Source organism: Octopus bimaculoides, chromosome 2 (genome assembly GCF_046866305.1).
Source record: "Octopus bimaculoides isolate indiv1 chromosome 2, ASM4686630v1, whole genome shotgun sequence".
NCBI lineage: Eukaryota > Metazoa > Mollusca > Cephalopoda > Octopoda > Octopodidae > Octopus > Octopus bimaculoides.
In genome coordinates this window covers 107,625,237-107,639,285 of record NC_142929.1, presented here as the reverse complement: position 1 = coordinate 107,639,285, position 14,049 = coordinate 107,625,237, and positions in this window count along the sequence as shown.

Here is a 14,049-nt window from a genome sequence, read left to right as displayed (position 1 = left end):
ATCAGGTGTTTTAAACAATAGGGAAGCTAAACAAAGACGTTTTATTTTCAACTAACAAAGATGATAGTCTTTTAAGTAAAACCAAACGAAACTTGGCCAGTTGTTTGTGTTTACTGGGTACGACTTTTGAGGAAGGTGAGTGAATGCTGTTGTTGACAGCTATTGTTTCAGGTTAGGTGTTGGCGTGGTTACATTGATAAAGAAACGCTGCTGTGGTGGGTGTTGCCTTGTCTTTGTATCTGATTGCTCGTGCCGAACGATGCAGGCTGATGTTGCTCCTGATCTATTGATGCTGCAAAAACTATTGCTTTTGCTAGTGTCGTTTTTGCTGCTTTAGGTTTTGTTGTTGATGATGTTGCTGCCGATGGTGATGATGATGATAATGATGACGACGACGATGATGATGATGATCATGATTAGGATGTTCAAAAAGGAATCAATCCTGACTGATCAAAACCATTCCAACTGTTACCCGTCTTCTTTTTTTTTTTTGCAATGTTTGGAATTATCTCGAACAATGTTATATCGCATGTCCTTGATCTCTTTAAAGATGGTAAGGTCTTATTTGATACAGATTTGGCTGTTACTTCTTGCAGGTTGAATTACCACGTAAAGGCTCCTTTGTATGGTTATTACTGACGCTGAGATTGTTTTTTTATAGTAATAGTAGTTTTAGTAGTTGTTGTAGTAATAGCAATAGCAGCAGCATTATATCAGTGATTTATATCTTATGTATTTATATCTGGAACCACATAAAAATGTAGCTTTCTTCTAAAATATGATTTTAAAGAGATTTAACGGCTGCATCTAACGAGTCATTCATCAAGATTGATCCTATGAGTATAAATAACATTGACATCAACGCGACTGGCCAGAAAAGCCCTGAATGTTAATGGCTTCAAATTTTGGCTCAAGGCCAGCAATTTCGGGGGAAGGCATTAAATCGATTACATCCACCCCAGTGCTCAACCGGTACTTATTTTATCGACCCCGAAAGTATCGATTCTGCCATCTCGCAGCCTTAAAAAAAGCCCTTAATGTTAATGCCATCGGTTGTTGTATAGCCCCCGCCGCCAGGTCAGTTATAACTGAACAGTCCTACAGCATGCAGCTAGTCGCCCGAACAAAAAGGAGCGATCCCTAAATCCATCATGTCTCAACTTTGCTGAGAATTATACACCACAGTCCTATGTATTGTAATGAACCATATGGGGCCTCTGAATGACATATTAACTGTAATGCACATTGTTCATTGTTCTGTCTATTTCTTATACAAGTACTGAATCTGGTGGTGGCCACAACGGAGGCTTCCGAAGTAAACATAGGTAGAGCATGATGGTTACTCCTTTATTGCACTTTAGTTTGGCTTGAGTGAGAAAGTCATTGATATAGTAGTGACCTGGAATATTGAAGATTTGTCTTAGTATCTGGAAAGATTGAACACTTAGTTACTGGGAGTATATAGAGTATATAGTGTTTTCTGCTGTAATAATAACTTTACTGTGTCTAGATGCTTTTTCGTTTTGAGTAATTTTGTTTTGTTAAATAACAAGTGAGTTAATGCTTTCAGTCATTGACATGTGCAGCTTCCAATAACGCGAAACGTGTTCGTAATTTTTGTGTTTGTATTTTGTTGTTGTTTGCTGCAAAGTGATTGACTGACTAGGTAATACTGGCATAATTGATGTTCGATTTCGATCCAATATATTTATATACTATTGTGGTTGTTTTTTATGTTGGCTAAATTTAGTAGTTGTGAGTGCTAATAATATAACTAAGCATCAGTTTATTATTATTATTATTATTATTATTATTATTATTATTATTATTATTATTATTATTATTATTATCATTATTATTATTATTATTATTATGTTTAGCTTGCAAATGATGTAGAAGTGATGGAGGCAATTTCTTTTATGTGTATGATAGTGTATAATGAATGTTCGCTTGTCTTTGACGTTATTTGGTGCCGCCAATTAAAAAGAAGCAGTACTTGAATACTTTTGCCAGGGCACAGAGAACAGATTTACAAAGTACTGTATCCAAAAGGGATTATATCCCACGCTCTAACGATTCTACTAATTCGCCACCGATTTGAGTCGATCATATACGTACCTGTAATGTACTGAGGTCAATGACAAATGATAGAAGTGTTAGAACGTTGGCCAAAATGCTTTACGGTATTTATTTCGGTTCCGGTGTTTTGAGTTTAATTCCCTTGGAAATCAGTTTCACCTTTCATCATTCTAGAGCGTTGGACGGGATGCTTTGCCATATTTATTCTGGTTCTTTGCACTGTTCTGATTTTAAAAACCACTGTTGTTAGTTGGACTCTAGGCTTAAACCACCCACCAGTTTAACACCACAGCCACCGCCACCGCCGCCGCCGCCGCCGCCGCCGCCGCCGCCACCACCACCACGAGCTGGCGGGAGGCAGTATGAGTTTTATGGATCGCATGTTCGATAAACTGTTACAAGACTAATTCCAAATCTTATTCATAACATTCAACTAGTGGTCCTGTCTCAAAGAAAGAAACAAACGGTACTGTGGTACGATGTGTCTTCCTTTTTTTCTTTATGCTTCTTTTATTGTTGTTGTTGTTTCTCGGATATCATGATGTTGCATAAGGAATATTTGGCTGGTATTTCTTAAAGGTTGAGACAACGTAACGGTTTCATGTGTTCTGTTTCCATGGGGAGAAAAGCAACCAGTCATGGCGTTCGGTATATCTGGCGGTGGCGATGACGGCTACTGATTGGCTAAAATTTCAAACGCTTATAACTCTTATATTATTAATTTCTAGAAGAAAGTAATAATAAAACTACATCAGAATTACATCTTAGTACTACGTCAGAACTACATCGTTTGAAAATAATCGACTGAAAATTTGAAAAACTTGAAATGGTTTTAAAAAATGTAACAAGATCCGTCGTCGTCGTCGCAGAAGCAGCAGCAACAGCAGCAGCAGCAACAGCAGCAGCAGCAGCAGCAGCAGCAGCAGCAGCAGCAGTAGTAGTAGTAGTAGTAGATGGAGTTGGTAAGGAGCCAATAGCAGACATGCTGACGAATTAGTTTTAGTGATAGAATTACTAGTCGCAATTCGCCGCAAAAGGCGGCGAGCTGGCAGAAACGTTAGCACACCGGGCGGAATGCTTAGCCGTATTTCGTCTGCCGTTACGTTCTGAGTTCAAATTCCGCCGAAGTTTGACTTTGCCTTTCATCCTTTCGGGGTCGATAAACTAAGTACCAGTTACGCACTGGGGTCGATGTAATCGACTTAACCCCTTTGCCTGTCCTTGCTTGTCCCCTCTATGTTTAACCCCTTGTGGGCAATAAAGAAATAAGAATCGCTAGCCGCAATATTAGTGGTATTGGTAAAGGTATTGGTTGTGGTGGAAGTCGTAGTAAGAATGGTAATAGTGAAGCTGATGATAGCATCACTGCAGTCTCAGTGGATTTAGAAACGATAGACTTCATGGTAATGCACTGTCGATAAGAATGATTAAAATGATATTGATGGTCGTAGTTGCCGTGGTGGTCGCTGTAATTGTGACAAACTGCATCACAGCACAAGGTAATAGTAATAGTAGTAGTAGTAGTAGTAGTAGTAGTAGCAGTACTTTTTGTTGTCGTTATGGTGGTGGTGGTGGTGGGGTAGCAGCGGTAGTGATTGGTACTTAGTGCTTGGTGGTCGATGATGGCGTCAGCGGCGGTGACACAGGAGTGTGGTCAGAGGAGAGGAGTGCAGGCAGTGGGGAGAGCAGTGGTGGAGGTAATACAAGGTAACATGAAGGGTGGGGCAGATATCAACGGCTGCTGTGTTAGAACTCTATGACCGTCACGCCGCTATGGCTGTTAATTGACTGACTGGACAATTTGACACGGCGGGGCGAATGTCTTGTGAATTTACGTGTATATATATATGTAAACATACTTTGTGAAATACAATGTGTCTATGTACATGCATATATAGATATGTATGTATGTATGTATGTATGTATGTATGTATGTATGTATGTATGTATATATACATATATATATATATACATGCATACACACACGCATACACGCACGAACACACACATATATTATATATATATAAAATATATAATATATTTATATACACACATGATGTATCTTTGTATCTATGTATGTACATGTATATGTATTACACACACACACACACACACACATGTATGCACTCTTACACACGTATATATGTATGTATTTATACGTATCTGCATTCATCAGGTAAGTTATACAGACAAACAGACTGGCATGTGTACTCAGAAACTCGGTTATGACAGGTAAATATATACAGTGTGACAAACAACACTATAGTAGTCTTCTCTTTCTTCTCTTTCTTCTCAAGTCTGTTATAATGGCTGAAATTTCAAACGCTCACACTCAGTCTTTACAGTTTCTTTATCTCTGTCTCTGTCTGTCAGTCTGTCTCTTTCTCTCTTACACTTTCGTGTGCGCACACCACACACACACATGCATGCATACATTCAAACATATTTGCATACATGCATTCATACGTACATACTAACATGCGTACATACACACATGTACATACATACAAATGCACATACACGTTTATATACTAAACTAATATATACACATGTTAATACTAATGTGTGTGTGTGTGTGTGTGTTTACATGAACGCGTGTGTCTGTATATGTATGTGAATGTAAACTTAAAATTATACATTTACAAGTACGATACAAAAACTTGTAGTCGAACTACATAACTTTCGTATCCAAGTTTACACCAAAGCACCTCTGAACAACTTAACCCATCAACTTAGTAATGATAACGCCTTAGTGAATAAGCTAACTTTATATATATATCTACTCGTCTTACATCAGAATTGTAAGTATTCTAATTGTTAATTAACCACAAACGGACAAATCATTCCAAAGTTGTGTAACTCAATTCAAAATAACTTTTACATAAAATGTCAATAACGTTTACATAAAATGTCAAAATTGATATAGAATAATATGAACTAAAAATTATACATTTGCGGATACAACATAAGACAGAAAAACCGAAGAGAACAACCACCCTGAATTAAGCTATGTATTTATCGTATATAGAAAACTGCATTCAGTCTACACCAAAGCGCTTCTGAACAAGATAACGCACCAAAATCTTAGATTTCTTTACCTCCTTTGTCTCATACGAGAATTGTACGTCATTGTCCGGTGTACATGGTATACGCGGTTCGACTTATTAACTGGGAGGTTCGTATACTTTTCTGCAAAGCGCAACTTTAACACATGACAGTGAGTTTATAAATATGACTGTGAGACTCGATAAAACATTATTATGTCTTTAGATATTTCATAAAAGTAGACAGCAAAAAATTTTAATGTCTTTGTGACGAGTGTGTTCCTTTGTAGCATGTGCAATCGGAAGTAACCGCTAAAATAATATGAAAAATATTTGTTTAAACGGATGTGGTAAGAAGTTTGCTTCCCAACCACATGGTTCCGATTCAGTTCTAGCGCGTGGTACCTTGGGCAAGTGTCTTCTGGTAGACGGAAACTGAAAGAAACCCGCCGTGTGAATGTATACACACACACACACACACACACACACACACACACACACACACACACACACACACACACACACATATATATATATATATTTATATATATTACGGAGATGTACTTGCATAGCAAGTGACCTGATCTGAGATCGTGACCTGATCTGAGATCGTGACCTGATCTGAGATCGTGGAAGGTGTTTATAAGCCATTTAAAATAACACACAAAGACCGTTAGATTCACTAACGGTCTTTGTGTGTTATTTTAAATGGCTTATAAACACCTTCTACGCTGCAATTATATATATATATATATATATATATATATATATATATATATATATATATATATATATATATATATATATATTGACATATATATATATGTAGATAGATACATAGATATGAACGAAAAGAGAAGTTTTCATTAATTTTCATGAATATGTTCACATATTTCTGAGATATAAAACTCTTGCTAAGATTTTGTGGGTATTACTGTCAAATGCATTTTCATAGTCAATGAAAATATACCATTGATGAACGCAATCCACTCGATTGGTGTATAACATTTCTCATGACATACATGAGACCTGTTATAAACGATTGTCATGTCCACTAACTTTTTTGAAACTTGCATGTTTTTATCGAAGTATAGCATACTGTTTCGGCAGTATTTTGCAGACCATCTTCATTGTAATAAGAGTGAAAGTAATGCTTCTCCGATTGCAACTCTCTCCTAAAAATATATTTCATTCTTTATGACAATTTTATGTCATTCTTTCTTTCATTCGGTGTTAAACCATAGATTGTAATGAGATGAAATCGTAATGGAAATCTATTGACGAAAAACTCTGTTATAATAACAAGGTCGCAAGAATTTATCCAGAAGTCAATGGATAGAGAACACCAATTTGAGAAGAGTAAAAGTATTTGCAGTTGAAGAACAGTTGAAGAATTGTTTAGTTTCAAACTAGGTACCACAGTACTTTATGCACCTGCTAAACCATAAATAGTCGGGTAAAAATTGTATACATCCAGATCTGTTAAAAGCAGATGTACTACAGACAGCCATTGTACTGATACAAGTATTTAATCAAATATGGAAGAATATTTTAATCCAGAAAAGATAGCTTAAAACAACTCCCCACGCATGTACATACACATACACATACACGCACGCAGACACACACATATACACATATAAACTTATGTGTGTGTGTGTGTGTGTGTGTGTGTGTGTGTGTGTGTGTGTGTATTTACACGCGCACACACAAACATTGTTATACACATATACGAACATATATAAGCCAGCAGAAACACAGGAATAAACAAAAAAAATGGGAAAAAAACAAAATGTCTCATTTTTTTTTCAAAATTTTTTTCCTCGTTGTTTATTTAATGGATATGTGTTCATTTTGAGATACATTTATCTTTGAAATGGAAGACAGTCAAAGATTCCTGCTGATTGTGAATACAGAGCTACGCTTTTGAAGATATATATGAGATTTAAAATTGACAAAATAAATGAGAGCGAAAGGAAGAGAGGAGAGAGAAAGAAAGGGTGAAATATTTAACGTATGCAGATAATGAGATATGTCATGTCAAAAGATCACCATATTAAATGCATAAATCAGCTGAATGTAGGGAACAAGTGGTTAATTATCGTTGCCGCCATTGTAATACAACATGGTATACGTAACTAAGAACATTACATAAATCGGTTATGTTTTATTAAAACAAAGCATAAATATCGCTTATGAATAGCGACAGCAGCACCAGTAGTAGCAACAATAATGCCACTGCCACCGCTAGCAGCAGCAAATTGCAACAACAACACATAGAACAGTAACATCAACATCATAAAACATTAACGCGGAACTAACAATACTATCGGCAAAAAAATAGGGAAAAATAGCAAAGACAAAGAATATATCAACCACGGCGACAACAATAACAGTAGCAACAACAATATTTAGCAAGAACCGAATTTTTTCGATATGTTATTAACTTTTATATTTAGTTTTTCTTTTGTCATAAATATTACTTACAAACAAAAACATCAGTAAACTACAAAAAAAAAAAATGTTTCCAACTACCATGTAATCGCTGCCTTGTGACCAAACCGAAGAGAAATGCGAAGAAAAAAGGAAACAAAGAATAGAAAATAAGATAACAGTATTTCCAGGAATTCTACGTAAAATCAATCACTAAAAACATATAAAAGAAAAGCCCATAGGATTGCATGTAGTCGGAGTTGTTGTTTATTTCCAAAATCCAGAATAATTGTCAAAAGTGTTCAAAAACATGACTATTTAGTCTTCTTTTCTTTACCCTCGGTCATTTTCAGAATCTATCTAAAACAGTAGTTCTCAACCACATTTTATCTATGGATCACTTTGTTTACTATTTTATTCTGGTGGACCTCCATAGCCATTCGATGTTTAAAGACTAATTTTATAGATACTTTTTTCAAAATACCCATTTTGTTATTCATACATTCACTTGTATAAGTAGAAGGTGAGAGAAAGAAACCTTGCAACGCATACATTTAAATCATAACTTTACATGGACCCTTAAAATACTACTGTGGATTCCCAATTTACTATTTTGTTAGCACGGATCCCCAAAAATCTTATATGGACCCCCGATAGTCACATAGATCCCGGTCGAGTACCACTGATCTAAAGCTTCATTCTCCAGTGTACCTACTCTTTTTTCAAAGTGACAGGGCAGCTTGTTAAAAACTGCCAACGCGCAGAATCTGGTATACTAAAAGCATAACTGCCGCCAACCATTCAACAATTTCCATTGAACTATAATTTTTGGTAATATTCCGTGAATCGTACTACTATGTTGCTAGGATTTTTGGTACACGATCACATGGTCGTCGTTTCGAGTCACAGACCGAGTGACACGTTTGTTCTTCAGGAAAACACTTCATATCACGATGCTTCAGTCGAGCGACCGCTTGGCGGATCGCCCATCCCAAATTTATGGAGTTACTCTATGACACTCAATAATTGTTTTCACGCTGCAAATTGTTTTCACGCTGGGTATTCATTCACAGACAATCTTTTAAATGATAAGAACAATCTATTCGTTCACAAACATCGTATTTATATACTTCTCAAGTCTTCTAAACTCTCCTGTAACGCTTTGACTATACTTCACTGTTGAGGTTTAATAAATCCGAAACATGTTCATTGTTGTCACAATACTGCCAAACATCAAATACACTCTAAATTGCATTTTTATGTTTTAGTAATTTAAATTTAATTTAATTTCCAGATGTTGTCTCCCTTATCTTCCTTGAACACATGTAGTCATTAACATAATGATTGTTTTTCTCACTATGGATGTAATTATAATTAATTAAAATATCTTGTCCCATTGCACTAAGAATGTTAGTAGCTGATTTACTAAATAAATATACATTACATTATTTAAACACTATTTTAGATATATTATCTTCACCCAAGTATTTTTATTTGTAAAGATATTAGTCGACTCTCATCTAATATTTAAACAATATTATATTTTATATTGAATATCATAATAGTTATATTTGTGTACAATACCGTGCGTTTATTTAGAAATTCTCTCCTCAGTATTTCAATATGAACGGTTGAATTTATGTTTTACAGAAGAGGTCAAATAGCAACGAAGCAAGTCCAGAGTTATCTCAGGTTGTCGCCGAAATGATTAAAATAATATAAGTCACTAAATTGATGCTACCTTTTCCGCACTGCATATATGTTTACAGTTAGATGTTAAAGGCTCTTTTCTTTAAATATATGTGTGAATATATATATAATGTACAGAAAATATAAGACAGAGACAGGTGAGGGAACAACTAGCAGGTGTGTTTGTTTGACGGTCGGAAAAAATGGAAAAGTCTTTGACGTTTCGAGCCTACGCTCTTCGGTAGGAAGGGATGAGAATGGAAAAATGGAGAGAGAGAGAGAGAGAGAGAGAAAGAGAGAGAGAGAGACAGAGAGAGACAGAGACAGAGAGAGAAAAAAAGAAAGAGGAAACGGAGGGAGAAAAGTGTGTTGGGATTAACAGCCCCACATATTGAAAATATGTGTGTGTGTGTGTGTGTGTGCGTGTGTGTGCATGTGTGTGTAAACTTAGAGTCAGTTGCGTTGTCGAGAAACGCAACGTAAATTCTGCATCTGAATATGAACCTATGAAGCAAGAACTAATATTTCAATACTTTATTCACCTCAAATAGGTAAGTTATTTCACCTCAAATAGGTGCAACAGAGGAATTATTAAAAACATTTACTATTGTATTTCTTCTTTCCTTCCGTAGAAAATACAGGACTTGAAATGATTTGCAAAGATAGGTTGGAGCCTATAATTCCATTTTTTTTTCTGTTTCTTTTTTTTTTTTTCTGTCGGCTTCAGCAGGCGTTGTTCAACTGGACACTTTTTCTTAATGCCAACCAATCTATCTTAAATATCTGATTAATTACATATTTTCCAAAGAGGGATGCTTTCACAAAATTTAAACTCATGACCTATGAGCCGCGAACTCGAGCTTTTTAATCAATCAGTCACCTTACTATTTTATGGTGATACATATTAATGGCTCATATCACTGGGTTTTAAATCTTCACTGAAGCCTTTCTCAACTGTTTGGGACAAAATGGTATTATCAGTTCGTATCTTTCCTCAGACAGACAAGAGCGTAATACTGCATGGCTGGCTGACAATAGGCATGACGGCAGCGAGTGGAGCCAGCTGTTTCAGGGAACAAGGGGAAAGGGTAATCTTTCAGAGAGCCCACCCACTTCTTGTCAGCTTGTTGTCACAGATGCTAACGTGATTAGCCGCTTTAGATTTTTCTTTGCTTATTTATTTATCTATTTATTTATTTATTTTTTTTAGACTTACTATGTATTTGACCGCTTGGTCACCTCTTCATAACACCTTTTACATCATAGTATTGATCAACAGCTCTTCAGTGTTTTATACTGACAATGTTGAACTATAACATGTGCGTGTGTACCCAAAACACATACATATGTCAACATTAATAGCCACGAATATACACATGCATCTTAAACACGCGCATACTCTATCAGAACAGTGATTGGATTATTTTTAGATATAAAATTTACGATAACTCAAGTTAATTAAATTGAACGATGTGTCAATTAATTAATTAATTAATTAATTAATCAATTAATTAGTTAATTATTTTCTTTCACAAAAGAAGAAAAACTTTCTCCCCAAATTACGAGGCCTGTATTTTGATAAAGTTGCAATGAGAATAAATACAGCTGATGATGTTAGTTTATATTTAACAAATAAAATGTTTTAATGGGATAGAAATGTTTGCACTAAACCTCTGATGACGCCTAGTTTCTTCTCTCTACGTCATGATTTCTAATCTCGTTGGTGTCGACTTTACCTTTCAACATTCAATGTTGCTTTGCTAATACTAGTATCTATAATCCACTAGGACCGAATCAATCAACCAGAAGAACTTTTTCAAATGAACATTAGGGCCTGTGAACAAAATATGGTACCCTGTACAAAACATGGTACTCGATTAAAAACAACTGAATAACCTTTTACTCTTTTACTCTTTTACTCTTTTACTCGTGTCAGACATTTGACTGTGGCCATGCTGGAGCACCGCCTTTAGTCGAGAAAATCGACCCCAGGACTTATTCTTTGGATGCCTAGTACTTAATCTATCGGTCTCTTTTGCCGAACCGCTAAGTTACGGGGACGTAAACACATCAGCATCGGTTGTCAAGCGATGTTGGACACACACACACACACACACACACACATATATATATAAAAACAAATAGTAAATGAGTATATGCATATATACGTACAGGTATGTGCATACCGACATCCACCTGTATGTATAGGTGCATATCTGGGTACAGGACATTGCAAACAAAACGTAGACAAGAAAGCACACAAGCCACATAGAGAACATTTTCCTTCATCAGCTACCCCCGTTTTAACACCGGCATTTCGAAGAGCTGGGTAGGACGCATCGTTAAAACGGCTCTTCCCATGGACCGCAAATTAAATTTGTATACACGAATTAAACTTTGCCATGGAGGAATGTAGTGGCGGACAAAAAACAAGACAGGAAAACAAACGGAAACGGCTATACGGCCAGACGGGAAAAATTATGTGTGTATGAACGCTGTGAGGCACGAACTTGAAAGTGGGGACGAAGTAAGTTCGCGTGTTTGCTCGGCGATAGCCAAGGAAGAAAAGTATTATTGACCGGAAGCTTGTGACCATGCCGGTGTAAGGGGAAGAGAGAGAGTGGTAGAGGGAGAAACAAAGGGAGGAAGTAGAAGAATAGGTGAGCAACGAGAGGATAAGAGGAAGAGAGGAAGTACGAGGGGGAAAAAAGAGATACGTAGTAGTAACAGAGGAAGAACGAGAGGGATAAAGAGAGATACGTAGTAGTAAACAGAGGAAGAACGAGGTGGGGAAATGATAGAGGAAGAGAAAGGGAAAGAGAAAGAGAAAGAGATAGAGTAGCGTCGGAAAATATAAAGTTGCGATAACTACTTACAAAATTGTTGACGACGGGCTTCTTTCAGTTTCCGTCTATCAAATCCACTCACAAGGCTTTGGTCGGCCCGAAGCTATAGTAGAAGACACTTGCCCAAGGTGCCACGCAGTGGGAATGAACCCGGAACAATGTGGTTGGTTAGCAAGCTACTTACCACACAGCCACTCATGCGCCTTTGGTAACGATTTCATTATATTCTCTCTCACACACACATTGGCTTGCGATTTAGGCACAAGGCCAGCATTTTTGAGCGCAGAGTAGTTGATACCATTGACTCGAATACTTACCAAGAACTATCGACCGCAGGTGGATAAAAGGCAAAGCTGGTCTCAGTAGAATTTGAACACAGAACTTAGAGGACTATAATAAATACCACAATACATTTTCCGTTATAACTATCCTACCTGCTTGCCGCACACGCATTCAAGGTGTAAAATATTTCTCAAATATTTAACGCCACAGAAGTTAGAGTAAGCTCCGCCACTTTATGGATAGTGGCACACTTGAGAACTTGTGTTGAACCAGTTTTCTCAAATAAGATTGCGTCAATAGCAAAGGCTTTTCACTTACAATCTCGAGTACAATCTCAGTTACGAGCTCAATACTCATGAGAGGCCGATGTTTATCTTTCTTAAAACCTGCCACTTTATACATTCATAGGCGCAGGAGTGGCTGTGTGGTAAGTAGCTTGCTTACCGACCACATGGTTCCGGGTTCAGTCCCACAGCGTGGCACCTTGGGTAAGTGTCTTCTACTATAGCCTCGGGCCGACCAAAGCCTTGTGAGTGGATTTGGTAGACGGAAACTGAAAGAAGCCCGTCGTATATATATATATATATATATATATATATATATATATATATATATATATATATATATATATATATATATATATATGTATACGTATATGTTTGTGTGTATGTGTTTGTTCCCCCAACATCGCTTGACAACCGATGCTGGTGTGTTTATGTCCCCGTAACTTAGCAGTTCGGCAAAAGAGACCGATAGAATAAGTACTAGGCTTACGAAGAATAAGTCCTGGGGTCGATTTGCTCGACTAAAGGCGGTGCTCCAGTATGGCCGCAGTCAAATGGCTGAAACGAATAAAAGAAAAAAAAAAAGAAAAATATCCATTGCAACGTTTATCCTATTTTTCTTTTCAATTCTTTTTGTCACTAGTTTCATCATTTATCTCCCATTACCTGCTTAGCTTATTACACACGTATAATAGAAATCTAAACTAGACCCTTTCTCCAAAACCCCAATTTAATTTTAAAATCTCCAATCTCAGGTGTGCGAAAACGACACTGCCTTAATATGATACAAGCCTATTGAAGATGCACTCAGAAGACTGATTGGTAGAAATTGAAATAATAAACCATGATACAGTTGTCATCTCTACGTACGTGAGAAGTACAGATAGTTACACCTTTCATGTATTAAGACCATCCTGACACAGTCGAATATATTTAGTTCAAAAGAATATATTTCTCCTAGTTAACGTTTATATGGGAATTCAGTCGTGTGTAAGGAAGATACTCTTAAGCTAAATCTACAACATTGTTCTGGTTTTCAGTTCAATTATATTTGCAATGTACGTTAGGGTATCTCTTTTACTCTTTTACTCTTTTACTTGTTTCAGTCATTTGACTGCGGCCATGCTGGAGCACCGCCTTTAGTCGAGCAAATCGACCCCAGGACTTAGTCTTTGGAAGCCTAGTACTTATTCTATCGGTCTCTTTTGCCGAACCGCTAAGTTACGGAGACGTAAACACACCAGCATCGGTTGTCAAGCGATGTTGGGGGGACAAACACAGACACACACACACACACACACACACACACACACACACACATATATATACATATACATATATACGACGGGCTTCTTTCAGTTTCCGTCTACCAAATCCACTCACAAGGCTTTG